The sequence below is a fragment of the Callospermophilus lateralis genome, unplaced genomic scaffold, assembly GCF_048772815.1.
Source record: "Callospermophilus lateralis isolate mCalLat2 unplaced genomic scaffold, mCalLat2.hap1 Scaffold_105, whole genome shotgun sequence".
NCBI classification, from domain to species: Eukaryota; Metazoa; Chordata; class Mammalia; order Rodentia; family Sciuridae; genus Callospermophilus; species Callospermophilus lateralis.
Genome location: NW_027510702.1, coordinates 4,695,305 through 4,710,367, shown reverse-complemented (window position 1 = coordinate 4,710,367; position 15,063 = coordinate 4,695,305). Strand labels below are relative to the sequence as shown.

At 40.1% G+C, this 15,063-nt stretch overlaps 1 pseudogene; it reads right to left on the bottom strand.

Moving 5' to 3' along the window:
• Positions 1–13,705, bottom strand: part of LOC143640007 (ankyrin repeat domain-containing protein 50-like) — a 55,052-nt pseudogene extending 41,347 nt beyond the window's left edge.
• Between the last annotated feature and the right edge of the window lie 1,358 nt (positions 13,706–15,063).

Here is a 15,063-nt window from a genome sequence, read left to right as displayed (position 1 = left end):
AGACAGGGTGATAGGATATGAGACTCTTCATGGATTTTAGAATCAGAAAATGGAGCAGACTGGGGGCTTTAGGACCAATGGATCAGGGAAAGCAAGTAAAGCTAGAGGACTTGCAGAATCTGAATGAGTTTAATGGGCAACCTTCATTTGGAAAGGGTGAGCCTGGAGGATTGGAAAGAGTTCAGAAGTGGGTGATGTGGAAAGAACTCAGAAGTTGACTGGCTGTGGGCAAGCTGCCTACCCATTGTGGGTCTCACCTTCCTCACTTGTGGCCTGGTGATATTTAACCTGCCCTACCAGGTATTTGGGAAGATTGAGTGGAATAACCCAGGGACCTGACTCCTGTTCTGTTGCTCAAAGAGTGCTGATCCAGGAACTCTTCCATTAGTAAGCTGGGTGTACTTGATCAAAAACAATCAAATTTTAAAACCTCAGTGTTCAGGAAGTATTATGTTGGCTCACGTATTTTCTCATTATGTCATTAATTCGCCCCTCCACCCGTTTTTAAAATTTAGTGTTCAATTAACGTCCCATAACTCAGAGCCTTGTCTTTCTTATGTGTATCATGGAAATAAAAATATCTGTCCTGCCTACCTTAGTGAGTATTTGCCAGGATCCAATAAGATGACAAATGTGAGCGTGCTGAAAACGTGGTGTAAACGCAGAAGGGTGGTGATGGTACCGTGGCCAGGAATGTTTTAGCACAGAGGGCAGCTTCCATATTAGGGAAGAAAGTTTGGGGAGCTGCCTCTAGATTTGATCAGATGGCAGATATTTTCTTTTGGTCAACTTTTAAAAATTATTTTCCTTCTAATGTTAGAATGCAAAATTCAATTTAGTGCCTAGACTTTGCAGCTCAGTATTCATTTACCCAAGCTCTGAGCTTATTTAAGCAGATACAGATTGGGGATGGGGAGCCCAGGAATTGCTTTGAAGGTTAGATAGTGTGTATGACAAGGTGGTTACCAGCGGATGGATCTACTTCAGGCACATAGAAAACTTGGCTGCATGTCCTCATCTACTAGAGATTTACCAACTGATCTTGTAGCTACTGAGGGCTGCACAAGTGTCTTCACTCAAAACTTTGGCACTGGGTCCAAGGGGAAAACAGGAGATAGGAATAGGGAATAGTGGTGTGTGGTACTATTTTTCTCATGTCTTTTCTTTAGGGCTTTCTGATCATATCCAGGAAGCTGCCAGCCGCACAGATCCCTAAGGGAAGGCAATGTCCAGTTATCTGCCAAAAAAATATTAAAAACTAGAGGACCTGCATTTATGTCCCAGTTTTATCAGTTATTGACAGAGTTATTTATTTATTTAGCTGTATACTGGGGATTGAACCTAGGACTTTGTGCATGCTAGACAAGTGTTCTACAATTGAACTGCATCCCCCAGCCCAACAAAAGCTTTTTGTGCAAATCATTTAACCTCTCTGAGCCCAGTTTCCTCATTCATAAAGATGGGGGTTCATGATGTTAACAACTGAGCTGTTAAGAGAAGGCTTTGTAGACTGTAAAGTCCTTTAGAGGTAATAGTGGATATTGATGTTATTGCTTTATTGTTATTCCCATTACAACCAGGGTTTGTTTTCTCTCTCTCTCTCTCAAAATGAGGCAGGATTAGATTCTAATTTGCATTTTCAAGTTCCCCAGTGAGTAGAAATGACTCTAAAAGAAAGTGGTTGCAAATAAACCCTACCACTTGAACATGATGCAGGGATTTCTGAAACAGGTGTTAAAGGGGCCCTACTTCTATCCTTTACCTCAGATGCTCACCTCTGAAATCTGCTTTTCTTAGGAAAAGACCAGCCTGCTGCCCGCCAGATAAGGTCATAGAATTCCACGGGCTCACTTGAGAGTAGGAGCCCAGAAAGAGAGGCCAGCTGTAGTTGGATGGGTGGGTAAGGGTGTGGTAGGGGTGGCACATGGTGGGAGGGCCAGGAACAGCCCTGCTTCACATTTGGCTCATTAGGACCCAGGCTGCTCTAGTCCTGAGTGCCCAGCTTATCCTAGGCACTGGGCAGAGTAAGGAAAACTTTATAGGTCTCAAGAACTTTTCTTTTTTAACTTTTGTGCTGATTTAGACATCTCCAGGGAGGTTAAGGGCTCAATTTGGAGATGGCAATAATATCCTAACAGAAGCATTTTGGTTGTCTGTATTAAGAGGTTTAAAAAGTGACTATGCCTTTTGATTCAATAATTTCATCTCTGGGAGTTTAACACAAGGAAATAATTTGAGTTTCATAAAAAGCCTATGCTCAAAGATGCATGGATTATAGTAGCAGTGGGGGAGGCACCCCAAATGTCCAGCATTAGAAGACTATGATCTAAAATATAAGCACCATGGAGTTGGGACTTTTTTGTTCCCCTTGTGTCTCTAGTACCAACTATTGCACTGCCTGGCATACATGTGCCCAGTGACACTTTTTGAATAGTTATATGAAAAAAAAATTATCCATATGGTAAGACTATTATTTAATTATTTCAAATAAAGAAGCCTTAATGAAATAGGGTATTTTCTACATTAAGAAGATACAGGGAGAAAATATATATCACCATTTTTTTAAATAGAAAGAAAAAGAAAAACAACTCATAAGAAGATACTCAGCTATATCTCCAGATGGGGACATCATGGATGATTTTTTTTCCTTTTAATATTTTATAAAATTTTGAAAACAACTGGTTTTGTGATTAGAAATTTTTAATTTTTTTTTTTAAATAAAGAAAAGAGGATGTTAGTTTAGTTTATTCATGGAACAAACTAGCAGCCTCTAGAGCTCACTCCTCCATCCTAAAAGAACCAGGCGGCCTTTGTCAACATACAAAACACCTACAGACTTTGGTTGTGTCTGTCAGCTTGGCTTGGAAGCTGATCCCTGCTAACTTCAAAAGGGTGATAGAAACTCCAGTGTTGAAATTGCACAGGTCATGTTGCAGAGACATGCCCAAATGTTTATTATCCCATCATTGAACTGAACACATTTTGTAGTAGAGAAAAGAATTTTAAGAAGATAGAATTTTCTGGGCGGGAAGTTAATTCTTAGAATTCTTTCCCTGCTTTATGATTGTTATAAGCTGCTTCCCTTCATTCTTATTTTAGCTCATGCTATCTTAAAATAATTTGCTGTTCAGCCCCTCAGTGTATTAGAGTAAGTACTTCATGAAATGTCTCCAAGATACACAATCTTCCTTGAAGTCAAGACTTCCTTGGAATTAAAATTCTTGTCTTTAAGGTGGGCTTTGGCACCTGAGTTGGAAATTCTTGATTTTCCAATGTAACTGCATTTGAGAGATTAAATGCCTCTCTGAGAAAAGGCCCACTTCCCTCACTGTGTGAGGAGTGATGGTGACCTAGGGCCCCCCAGATGTTACTGACTGGTTGTGTTTGTAATCCTTTTGTTAACATGACTTCTCATTCATCATCTCTCTCTCTCTCTCTCTCTCTCTCTGTCTCTCTCTAGCCATAACCAGCACACCACAGCATTCAGGCATCCTGTGACCGGGCAGTTTTCTCCAGAAAACAGTGAATTCATTCTTCAAGAAGAGTAAGTATTTTTATATATTCTTCTAATCCAGGCAGAGTTTGGGGGCTTAAAGGTATTTGCTTAGAACACAGCTTATTGGACTATTGGAGTGGGTTTGTTGATTCAATGTGAAATGTGGGAAGAATTTTATTTTTCAATCTCTAGAATTCTATCAGAGGACGATGTGGTAAAGGAGAGATGATATAGGGATATGCTGAGGTTGGTACAGTCAGAGCCTCTTAAAAGTTCCCTTTCCCCTGAAGCATCATCTAACATATTAGCTGTGCTCTGACTAGACCACTCATCTGGTATGAGAATAAATATAACCTCACACTGAGAGTCAGCCTCACAGGTAAGCCTCATGAGAGTCCAAAGCTGGGGTCTATAAGTGAGGAAGCTGGTGATACCACTATCCCTGAACATTTTGAATCCTGTCTGCTCTGTTCCTAATATGGGAACTTTCCTGCTCCACAGTTCAGTTTCAGCTGATGTCTGGCTAGTTGCTCAGAGGTGAATTCTGTCACCAGGGATTGTCTACTTAAAAATACATGTACAACCCGAGCAGCACATATTGTTTTCTTTCCCAAAAAATGAAGGCAAAAAAAGTGCATAAGTTGTTCTGCTCCCTTTTCATCTGTGACAATTATATCTGAAGAAAATATTTATTTTTGAGAAGCAAAGGGATAGGGATATTAGCTTTAAGTTTTAAATAATTTTTCCCTACGTTCTGTCACTTAAATAAAATGTGATCTTAAAATAAACCATCAGTATTTATATTTTTGTAGTATTTTCCTGCCTTAGTACTTACTGTTTTTGAATTTTTTAATTATGGAAAAATTTAAACATATAAGTGTTGAGAGAAGGCAGTAACTCCAATGTGCTCATAATTTTATTCCATCCATACCCTCCCTTTCACCCATTGGATTATTTTGAAGTAAATTCAAAACATGTAATTTTATCTCTATAGTATTTTCAGTTTAGATTCATTATCCTACAGAACTTTTAAAATTAGAAATTATAGATTTCTAATTTTAAAAGTACTGACTTTTCTTGCATGTTTACTCTGTGCTGGAGGCTTTACATGCATATCTCGTGTAATACAGTAATCCTGAGAGGTTGACCACCATCGCTCTTTAGAGGTGAAGATACTGGGAAGCAAAAAAATAAAAGTCACTTGTCTCCTTCAAACACACCTAAAACTTGAACATAAACAACCATCTAGCTATGGTCCAAATGTCTGCATTCCTCCCAAGATTCACAGATTTAATCCTAGCCTCCAACATGTCAGGAGTGGCCTCTAGGCAGTGAGTGGGTAGAGGGGCAGAGCCCTCAGGGATGGGATATTAGTGCCCTTTAAAGGAAACCTCAGAAGCTGCCTCATCCTTTTGCTACCTTGCGAGGAGAGAGCAAGAAGGTGTCAGCAATGATCTTCTGTGATTTATCAGAATGTGCCTTCAATACACAAAGACTGCTGTTGCAGGTTTCATCTTGTTGCTGCATGATACATGCTAGCTACTGCAAAGTCACCAAGGAGCACCCACCCAAAGTACCCTCAGATAAGACACTGTTTAAAGATTCTATACTTTTTTCTACATTCATCATCAATTACCCTGATTTTAAGAAGTTTTAAAAATCAGATTACACTTAGGCTATGTTTTGGATAAATGTCCCATAAAGGCCCATGTGATAAAGGTCAGGTCCCCAACTTGTTGTTACTGGGAAGTAACAGAACCTTAAAAGGTGGGACCTACTTGGAGGTCTTCAGGTCACGAAGGGGGACTTTGAAGGAGACAGTGGGACCCTTGCCCCTTCCTCGTCCTCTTTCACCACCAGGCCATGAGGAGAGTCCTTCTACTTTGTCACCAGTCCCACCCGAGGCCTAAAGGCAATGGGCTCATCTCATCAGGGACTTGATCCTCTAAAACTGTGAGGTAAAGTAAATCTTTTCAAAGTTGATTAGCTCAGACATTTGTTATAGTGACAGTTGACTGACACCAAGTAGCATTAACAGTTTATCTATTTTGAATATTGGAGCTGAAATGTCATTATCATCTGGTGAAATTTAGCATCAGAACAGTATAAATCTAGGGGCTGTGCAGGGGGCTCAGTGGCAGAGTACTTGCCCAGAGCATGAGGTCCACTTGCTCTAAAGAGCAGTTCTGAGGACTGAGTACTTTCTGAAATCATTAACCATCTCTTCATTAACAAATTGTTAAATTCTATAAAAAACCCAGACTTTAAAAATTAAGTTCCTACAGAACATGAGAGTAAAGCAGAAAAATTAAAGTACTAGTAATTTTCCATCAATATATCATGTAATCTCTTGGAAAACAAACTTAGATCTATCTTCTTTTCTTAGAAACAAAATTATCCCAATCATTATCTAAAGCATGTGGAAAAAGAAGAAGAAAAAGAAGTATCATTAGTACTTTCAACCAGTTTGGGATGGAATATTGCCTATTAGTTTAAAAGAAAAACCAAAAGAACCTAGTAAATGTACTAGAAAATTAAAATCAGGAAAAAATTTGCCCAAAATGTAGGATAATATGTGTCCCTGAATTTTTGCCTAGTGACTACAATATTTTCACATTTTTTAAGAGAGAGACAGAGAGAGAGACAGAGAGAGAGAGAGAGAGAGAGAGAGAGAGAGAGAGATACAGAGAATATTAATATTTATTTTTTAGTTATCGGCGGACACAACGTCTTTGTTTGTATGTGGTGCTGAGGATCGAACCCGGGCCACACGCATGCCAGGCGAGTGTGCTATCACTTGAGCCACATCCTCAGCCCAACTTTCACATTTTTTATGAACTGTCTAGTCCTTGCTAAAACATAGCCCAGAGATATGGAACATGAAAACAAAAAGAAAGATATAACCAAAGAGAAGAAGAGTCAGAAACAGAAAAGCCACATCCTTTGAGCCTTGCTTGCCCCAAAGCGTGCGGTGGCACCTGGGCGCTTGCTGGTGGGAGTGAAGGGACTAGGAGTCCCCAGCCTCCAGACTAGGACTCACTGTCTGAAACCAGAGCTGGGACAGGGGCTGGGCCAATACAACAATAAAAGAAAGATGAAATTAAAATCGTGGGAAGTATGCTCAGTGGAGCACACAGAGCTAGCCGCAGTGGAGACAGCAAGTGACCACTTCAAGTCAATATTGAATCTAGAAGTCAGTATCTTGCAGGAGGAACTTTACCTTCCCATTTGCAGCCCTCATAGTCGGTCACCCTGGGGACAGAATGGTAAGGTGATCAATAACCCCTGGAGGAAGAATAACAGAGTTCCAAGAGGGGGAATAAAACTCAGCACTCAGCTAGAAGGCAGCAAACCCAGAAGCGTGTACTCACGTCTAAGCTAAAGTAACTCAAAAAATTGCTAAGGACTTAAAACATGCATTTGTATTGTTCAGAGAAATAAGGGCAGGGGCAAAATTGACTTTTTAAAAAGGAAATTACTTAATGAGAAGAGGCATAAATCCAGTAAAACAAGGAAAGTCAATGGCCTTCTGCAGGGTGAAGCACAGTAGGCCCCAGCACCAAGCTCCCCTGTAGCAAGTGGCAACTGAGAGAGAAAAATGACAACTGTATTTTTACCAACATGAGAGGGTTGCTAAAGCAAGAAAATGAGATGAACTGGAACTCCAGAGCAGGAGCTCTTTCAAAGTGAGGAACAAAGTGACTGCTGGTTTCTTCTCAGGGGTCATTTGTTGATTTGGGGACACGTGCTAATTCTACAGGTGCAGACTAAGAATTGTGACTGGGCTGCCTTAAGGGACTCTACCAAGGGAGCAAAGCCAGCAAGGTTTGTAGGAGTCAGTGTGTCCCTTTTAAGGAGCAGAGTGCATGTGTTATGGGTCCTGAACACAAGGTTAATTTTTCCTAAGGGACTTTGCTAAATTGTGGGCTGTGCTTAGAAGCCTGAGAGACCAGGCCAGGTGTGTCTAAAGCCACCTTGAGGGCTCCACTGGTGGCATGTGAGAGAAGAATTCTGCTAAGCCAGAATGCTTGCTTTAAACACAAAACTCCAGGATGGGTAAGGAATCAAGGCCAAAAGCACCACACATTAACATCTCCCAGGGAAGTGAATTAGCAAGTCATCAGAGCTGAGCAGAGCTGACCAGCCAAACCATGCCAAGCACAGACAGGAAGCAGAGGCCTTTCCAAGGTCAGCAAGGACCCCAGCCCAGTTTGCTCTCACCTGCAACAGTTCTTCACCAGCCTGGCCAAGCAGGGAGGGGGAAAGCCTTCTCTGCCACCATGATCATCTATCACCATCTGACATACAATTAAAAAATTGTTAGATAGGAAAAGGCAAAGAATAGGAGATTAGTAATCTAGAGAAAAAAGATAATTAATATAGGCTGAGAAATTACCCAGAGGTTAAAATAACTGTGATTAAAATATTGGAGAAAACAGATGTATATAAAAGGGTGAAAGATGGAGAATTCCAACAACAAATGGAAGCTACAGAAACCAGGAATAAAAATTCCATAAGAGAACTAAAGAACATAATTATTAGACATTAGGGATTCTGGATGCATTCACTACTATCCTGATTACAACACAGACAGAACAGAAACTCACGACACACAGAGCCTGACAACAAAGCAAAAGCTGGTGGCCTAGTGAAAAAATGAAAATTCAATACACACTACTACAAACCCATAAATGGACAGAAGTTCCAAGGGCAGTTGGAGGCATGTGGCAGAGTGGAAGATGAAAATGCACACCCCATGGCCCAGCAACCTGGCCCCCAGCAAGTGGGCTGCAGTACCTCTCCCTCCTTTACTCCTAGTACAGGTTCAAAAGGACGCTTGAGAATGTTCTCAGCAGCACAGCACTGCTTCATGAAGTAAGACAGCTGTGCACATGAAGAGTTTGGGCATTCTTTCAGCTAGGCTGCGACAGTCTAGATGGGCAGCAGCATTGTGTGCAGCTCTCCCTCAGAGGACAGCTGGCATTATGGTATGTAAAGTGCCACACAAAGCACAAGGGTCCATATAAAAAATTCATCAGAAATGATGTCATAAAGAAGCATATGCCTAACAGAAGGGATACGAGATACAACATATGCCTAACAGAAGGGATGCGAGGACAACTCAAGGTAGAAGTTGAGAGAGAGAAAAGTGAAGAACCATCAATGCTACAGAAACAGATAAAAAGCTGGGAAAGAACAGTCCATCATTGAGGGACTCTTATTTGACACAACAAGTGTCAGGGTGGTCTCCCAGTTCGCCATCTTGTCCTACCAAGCCCCGCTGCTTTCCACCATGGACTCGAGTTTTCTGCTGAACTCTCAAAACCTTGACAACTGATCTTAAATTGTCATCACAGTTTCATTCTGTCTATGCTTCATATGGTGTGCCCAGGAGACACTCTTTCTTCCTACTCCACAGGGCGACACAGGAATCCATGCCACACACAGAAGACTCACTCCTGGTCCTGCAGATGTTGGCCTGAAATGAACACAGGCTCTAACATGACCAGGGTGAGGGTTGGGAGTTCCAGCTCTGTGCCAGACATCTCCCACAAAGACCCCAGGGTTCAAGGCCCGAGAGTAGGTTTACCCGGAGCTCCAACCAGACCCAGCCTTCAGGCACCCTCCAGCCCCTCCCCAGGTCCTGGATACTGGAAGGCACCTTACAGTCCCAGGTCACCAGGGAGCTCCACTCTAAGCCACCTCTAGACAAGGGCCATCCAACAAGACACACAAGGCCCTAACAGAAGTGGAAGGGGCAGGAATGGAAGAAGCCAGTCCAAGAACGTGATCGTTTCAACTTAGTTCCACTAACAACAGAACTGGAAAAATCATCAAACTCCAAAATTAGTTAAAAATACAATGAAAAAGCAACAAGAGAAATTAATGTGTCTTATTTACCTCAGCTATTCTTGCTCTACAGAAATACGAATTCAAGCTTCATGAAGGTAGGACTCTGCCTACTCTGCTCACTGCTGGATCTCCCACAGACATCAACCTAACACAGCTCACCTGATTTAGTAATAGATACTTTTTTAGCCATTTACTTTTTCTTCAGTTTTTCTTTCTATTTTTCCCTATATTTTACTCTTAATACTAGGTGAAATGCATAATATTGAATGAAAATTTTTATGAACTGTCCTTAAAAACACACAGCATTTGCTTTCAATATTTGTGGTTAAGAACTAATGATATTAGGGTTAGAGTTGTGGCTCAGTAGTAGAGCATGTGCCTAGCATGTGTGAGGCCCTGGGTTTGATTCTCAGCATTGCATATAAACAAATAAAGGTCCATCAACAACTAAAAGAATATTTGGGCTGGGGCTCAGTGGTAGAGCACTCACCTAGCACATATGAGGGACTGGGTTTGATCCACAGCACCACAAAAAGGTAAATAAATAAAATAAAAGTATTGTGTCCATCTACAACTAAAAAATATTTAAAAAAAAAATAATTGATATTAAAAAAATTTCATGACAACTAAATCTAAGAAATGACATACTGTGCCAAGTCAGAAGGGAACATGACAGTATGGAACTAGATTAATATGAAATTCCTTTTACCTCTCTTTGTTATTCAGGAAAATGGAACTCTGCAAATTGGTACTTAATGTTAATACACAGTCATATCATTGCATGTAAGAAGTCAGCATACAGTATTATGTATTTCACCTAGTATTAAGAGTAAAATATAGGGAAAAACAGAAAGAAAAAAAACTGAAGACAAAATAAGTGGCTAAAAAAGCATCTATTACTAAATCACTTCTCTGAAAGTTCCCCAGCTTAGTGGATCTGAGAATAAGGTTTTTTTCTTTATCAATTTCTCACTACTAATAAATTGTTTCACATGACTATGTGGAACTATCAACATTATCATATTTTAAATGTTAAGAAAATAACAATATAAAAGCTGGTTTTGGATTTTGTTTTTGTTTAAAGTGAAAAAAAGATTTTGCGTATCTTTGCTTATATTTATATTTCATCTCATCACATAGCTACTTCTATCTCCCTCAAAATACACAGCTCCTTGAAAAAAATGGTCCTCTGTCCCACTGTCTGGCTATTAAATTACAACTATACATGCCCTGATAGAATATGTTCCTATTAAAATTCCTTGAAGGACCTATTTAAGAAGTCAGGTGACTTAGTCAATTTTCTGCTTCTGCAACAAAATATCAGAGAATGGAGAATTTATAAACAAGAGAGGTTTATTCAGTTCTCCATTCTGGAGGGTGAGAAATCCAGGATGGAGGGGCAGCATCCACTTAGGGATTTATTACTGGTTAATGTGGTAAAGGGGCAAGCAAGTGTAGACACAGGAAATACAGGATGGAAACACAAAGTGATTAGCACCCACTATCAAGAATAGCACCTACTGTCAATCAGAAAAGCAGTGCTGGTGCGGTTTTCACACACAGCTCTAAATGCTTCTTTCTTCCCTTCGATTAGATAATAACTGTAAATTACACAAGAAAAAGAAAATATGAGGAACAACTGAGTAAGAGAAAAATTTCTTTAGAAAAATCAATGATTCTATAGTGAGAGGTATGCTTAAGTATTACAACATCAAAAATATATAGTTATCAGGATTTTAAACATTTAGGTGTTAGAAATTTATATATGCATTCCAATAAATTACAAAATCATATAATTTTAATTAATTAGGGTCTTCTTGAATTCTTTGAAAGTAATTGTTTTAGGTGTCATCCAAATAGTTTATGAACTTACTGATGACAAAGAGATTAAAACTCAGGTCTTCACTATTGATGGTTATCTTGAGAAAAAGTAATAAAAGATGTTTTTGTGTAGAGATCATTGTCTCCTAAAAGGGAAAGTTTCATTTTCAAGACTCCCTCACTGGCTCAATCACAGTGACTGCAGAATGAACCTGCTCCATTACACCTGTCATCTCCCATCCGTGCCACAAGCATTAACTCAGACATCCTCATAGACTGGTGAATGATGTAACAGTTTTAAGCTTGATTCTGATGACCAAAGGACGCACCCTGACTTCCACTAGACTGCACTGACAGATTAAAAGGCCCCAAAAGTCCTATACTTCTCAAAAGCAAGACTCTGTATGCCGAAGTCCGGCTGCAGCAAAATAACCAGGGGGTGATGAACAACTGTGTACATTGATACAGCAGGAGTAGGAGCCGTTTATTGTAGGACAGGAGGGGTATATATACATTCCACACAGCATATCTTAATTAACATAAACTAGATACAGCAGTCAACCAATAAGGAATCTCCACACTTAATGGCTCGCTGGTGTTACTTCACAAACCACTCCCTCTGCAAAATGCCAGGTGCCATTCTGACTTGTTCACAGACGCTAACATCTGTGAGTGTAATAAACCCTCACAAGTTTAAGTTCTACACTATCATTCCTCATTTTTAGCCACACCGTGAACCAGCCGTCACTCTCCAACTTCACTGCACACCAACTTCTACATCACTCCTCTTTTCATCAAGTCCTTAAAAGAAACCTATTATTACAAATATGGAGAGAGATACTTCAAATGCCACTTAACTAGCTTGGACAGTTTACTTCACTTTCCAACCCTCAGTATCCTCATACATAAATGGGAATGACCTCACAGAACATTATGAAGATGAAATGGTTTAATATTTATAAAACTCTTAGAACAATGACTAACACTGTTTGCTATAATTACTAAATATTATCAGCATGCCTTCAAACTTTATAGATTTCATGACACTAGATTTGAGGAGACCATAAAAACAAGCATCCCTGTTTTCAGAGCTACTTAAAACTGTTCCAATTGTCCTGGAGACACACTCATACAAACCTCCCGTGCACAGTGTTCCATAATCCTTGGGGCACAAACTTTTACCTGCTAAAGCCTAGTTAATATGGGGAGAAAAAGGTGTGTGGCAAAATGAGTCATTCAAGTAGAAGGGAGTCAACAGCCAGCACACAATAACAAATTGCCACTTTCACAATGACCAAGGAAGTGACAGGCAAAAATCATATTTTCAAGAAATTATGTTTTCTTGAGCAGATTTTGAATCTGCAGCCACTTCAAAAAGCAAATTGCTTAGATCAGTCCACTCACCATGAACAAATGCTTAACTAAAACTAGGGGGGAAAAATGTTCTCTGCACCACTCACTAAAAGCACTAAAATAATCCCAAATTTTCACTGTTATAAACTTATAATTCAACTTTTCAATAAGTTAATATGGAAATAATCCCAAAAACACATTAGCAAATTTTCTTCAGATTCTCAATGCCTATAATGCCTTTTAAGGAGAAATTTTCATGTAAAAAATAATATGCTATAAACAAAAAGGTACTGGCTTCTACACTGAGAGTTCTTCTACTTCAGCTCATAGTATAGATAGTTCATCCTCCCTGAAAATGAGGCCTGGTTTCCAGGCAGCTAACTGTTCTTCTTTATCATAAGAACAGACTCCCCTTACCACTGACAGTTACTGTTAGAAATGGAACATTCTGTTATTAAACTACAATAGTTAAGACTTACTTTTAATCTATATATTGTGCATTACAAAGTTCTGTTTCTCCCATACTAAAATAAACAGTTGTACTAACAACCACCGATTAAGCCCAACTGCACAGCACTAGTAAAAGTACCTCAAAAAAAAAAAAAAAACTAGCTAAAAATCACTAATTGTTGCACAGAAACCTAAACACTATGACATTCTTTGCTGTTACCTTTTGAATGCTTCTGCTGGGTTCCTCTCACATTCCCCAGGCTGTAAGCGGCTTTGAATGTCTGAATCTCATAGCTTGTCCTCATATACTTGGAGTAGTCCACTGTGGCATATCTGGGCAACCAGACCTCTAATGAACCCTACAACACACAAAGTATCAGAGTCCTGGGCTTTGAAGAAATGAAAGGCCAAAGCCTGGCGATATAAACCTCTCTGCAAGCTTGTAGGTGAACTTGGCCATAAGAGTTCAGTACACAGGGCTGTCTTGCCACTACCAGGCCCTCCTACCAACAACACACCCCAGGCAGCTGCCTTCCCTGAGACAGCACCAGCATTATTCCCAGAATTCATCACAAGCAATGGTGTGTTGACAGCACTACTGCAGCAGCTGGATTTCTCCTGGAGGCAATGCTGAAGCTTGTGGAAAACCCACTCCCTACAGTAAAACTGATTCCCGTGCAGTAAACTCGTTTGGGGCATTTTGCAGACTTTTTCTTCCCAAGGATTAGTCATAACAGGTTTTCTATCTTCTACACTGGCTAGGAGCTAGGTACACCAACATAGTCTTTATATCCATTTGGACATAACTGGCATTTGAATGACAAAAGTAACCAGTTACAGAAAAATTCAACAGTCACAATTTATCAATACAATGTGCATGACTGTAGTTGCTTCCATATTCTTGATTAGCAAGAATATATTAATTGTGAACAGATGCAAAAACAACTGGTTCCAAAGCTTGCCAATAGTTTTTGTATATCTTGATGGGTCATATAGCTCCATCGTTATGTCTGGAGTTTATGTGACTGTGGAGATTTAAAGCATACAGATGAAATAATAAATCTGGAAAACTCAAAAAGAGAAAACTCAGTTTTTCAATATATAACCAATGCTTCTCCAAATTTCAGTGTTAATTGTGTGTATGAAAATCAGATGTAGAAAAGCTGTCCATTATCTTAAACGTCATCAAAGAGATAGCATTTATATAGTACATAGGTAGCTCTGTATTTCCTGTTGAAGGATGACCACTCCAAGTACTAGTTCTTGCCAGTTTTAGGCATCTGGGCAACTGTGAGGGAACTGATTCAGATTATCTCTTATGTGGCAGACAACACAAACCACTGTTTACACCTCCTTAATCCAAAGCATTCATAAAATGCATTTTTCAAGACAGTAGATTCTTAATAAACGGGTTCCTGGGTCTTAAGATGTCCAGGTAATCCACAATTTTGATAAGTACCTAAAACGAAACAAACAAAAATATCTTAGTGCAAAATGCCATATATTAAAAGCTTATTTACAGTTCACCCTTCAATCTCAAAAATCCATACACCTCATCTCTGGCACTTTCAAGAAGTTGGGACACTTACCCCTCAAATATACTCGTTCTATTTCCCTTTTGCATTATTTTCTTCTATGGTTGTAATTCCTAAGCAGCCAGATTTTAATAATTTAATATCGATTTTTGAAACCTTTTCACCCTAGAAAGGGAGAGAAAGAGACTTGACGCACTTGATGGAGTGCCACCCTTCATTTTGGCCAGAAGGCTCTGAGGCTAGCTTGGAGGAACAGCGCCTCCAAGGAAGCGCTCTCAGCCCGCCCTGCAAGGCAGTCAGGGGCTGTCGACTGGACTCCCGCACTTCTTTGTTGGTAGTTTGCAAAATCTAGGAAAAGAACACCAGGGTTGCGGCTGGATGGGAACCGGTTAACAGAAAAGGGAAGGCGAGGATCCCTTCCATGATTGATGAATCAAACACAGTACAGCGTGACTCCTTCCCCACGCTGCACCAAGGGCGACGCGCAGGACGGGGTCAGACGCCACCTCCCGCTCCGCGCAGCGGCGAACTCTTCCTCAGCACGGCGTGGGGCAG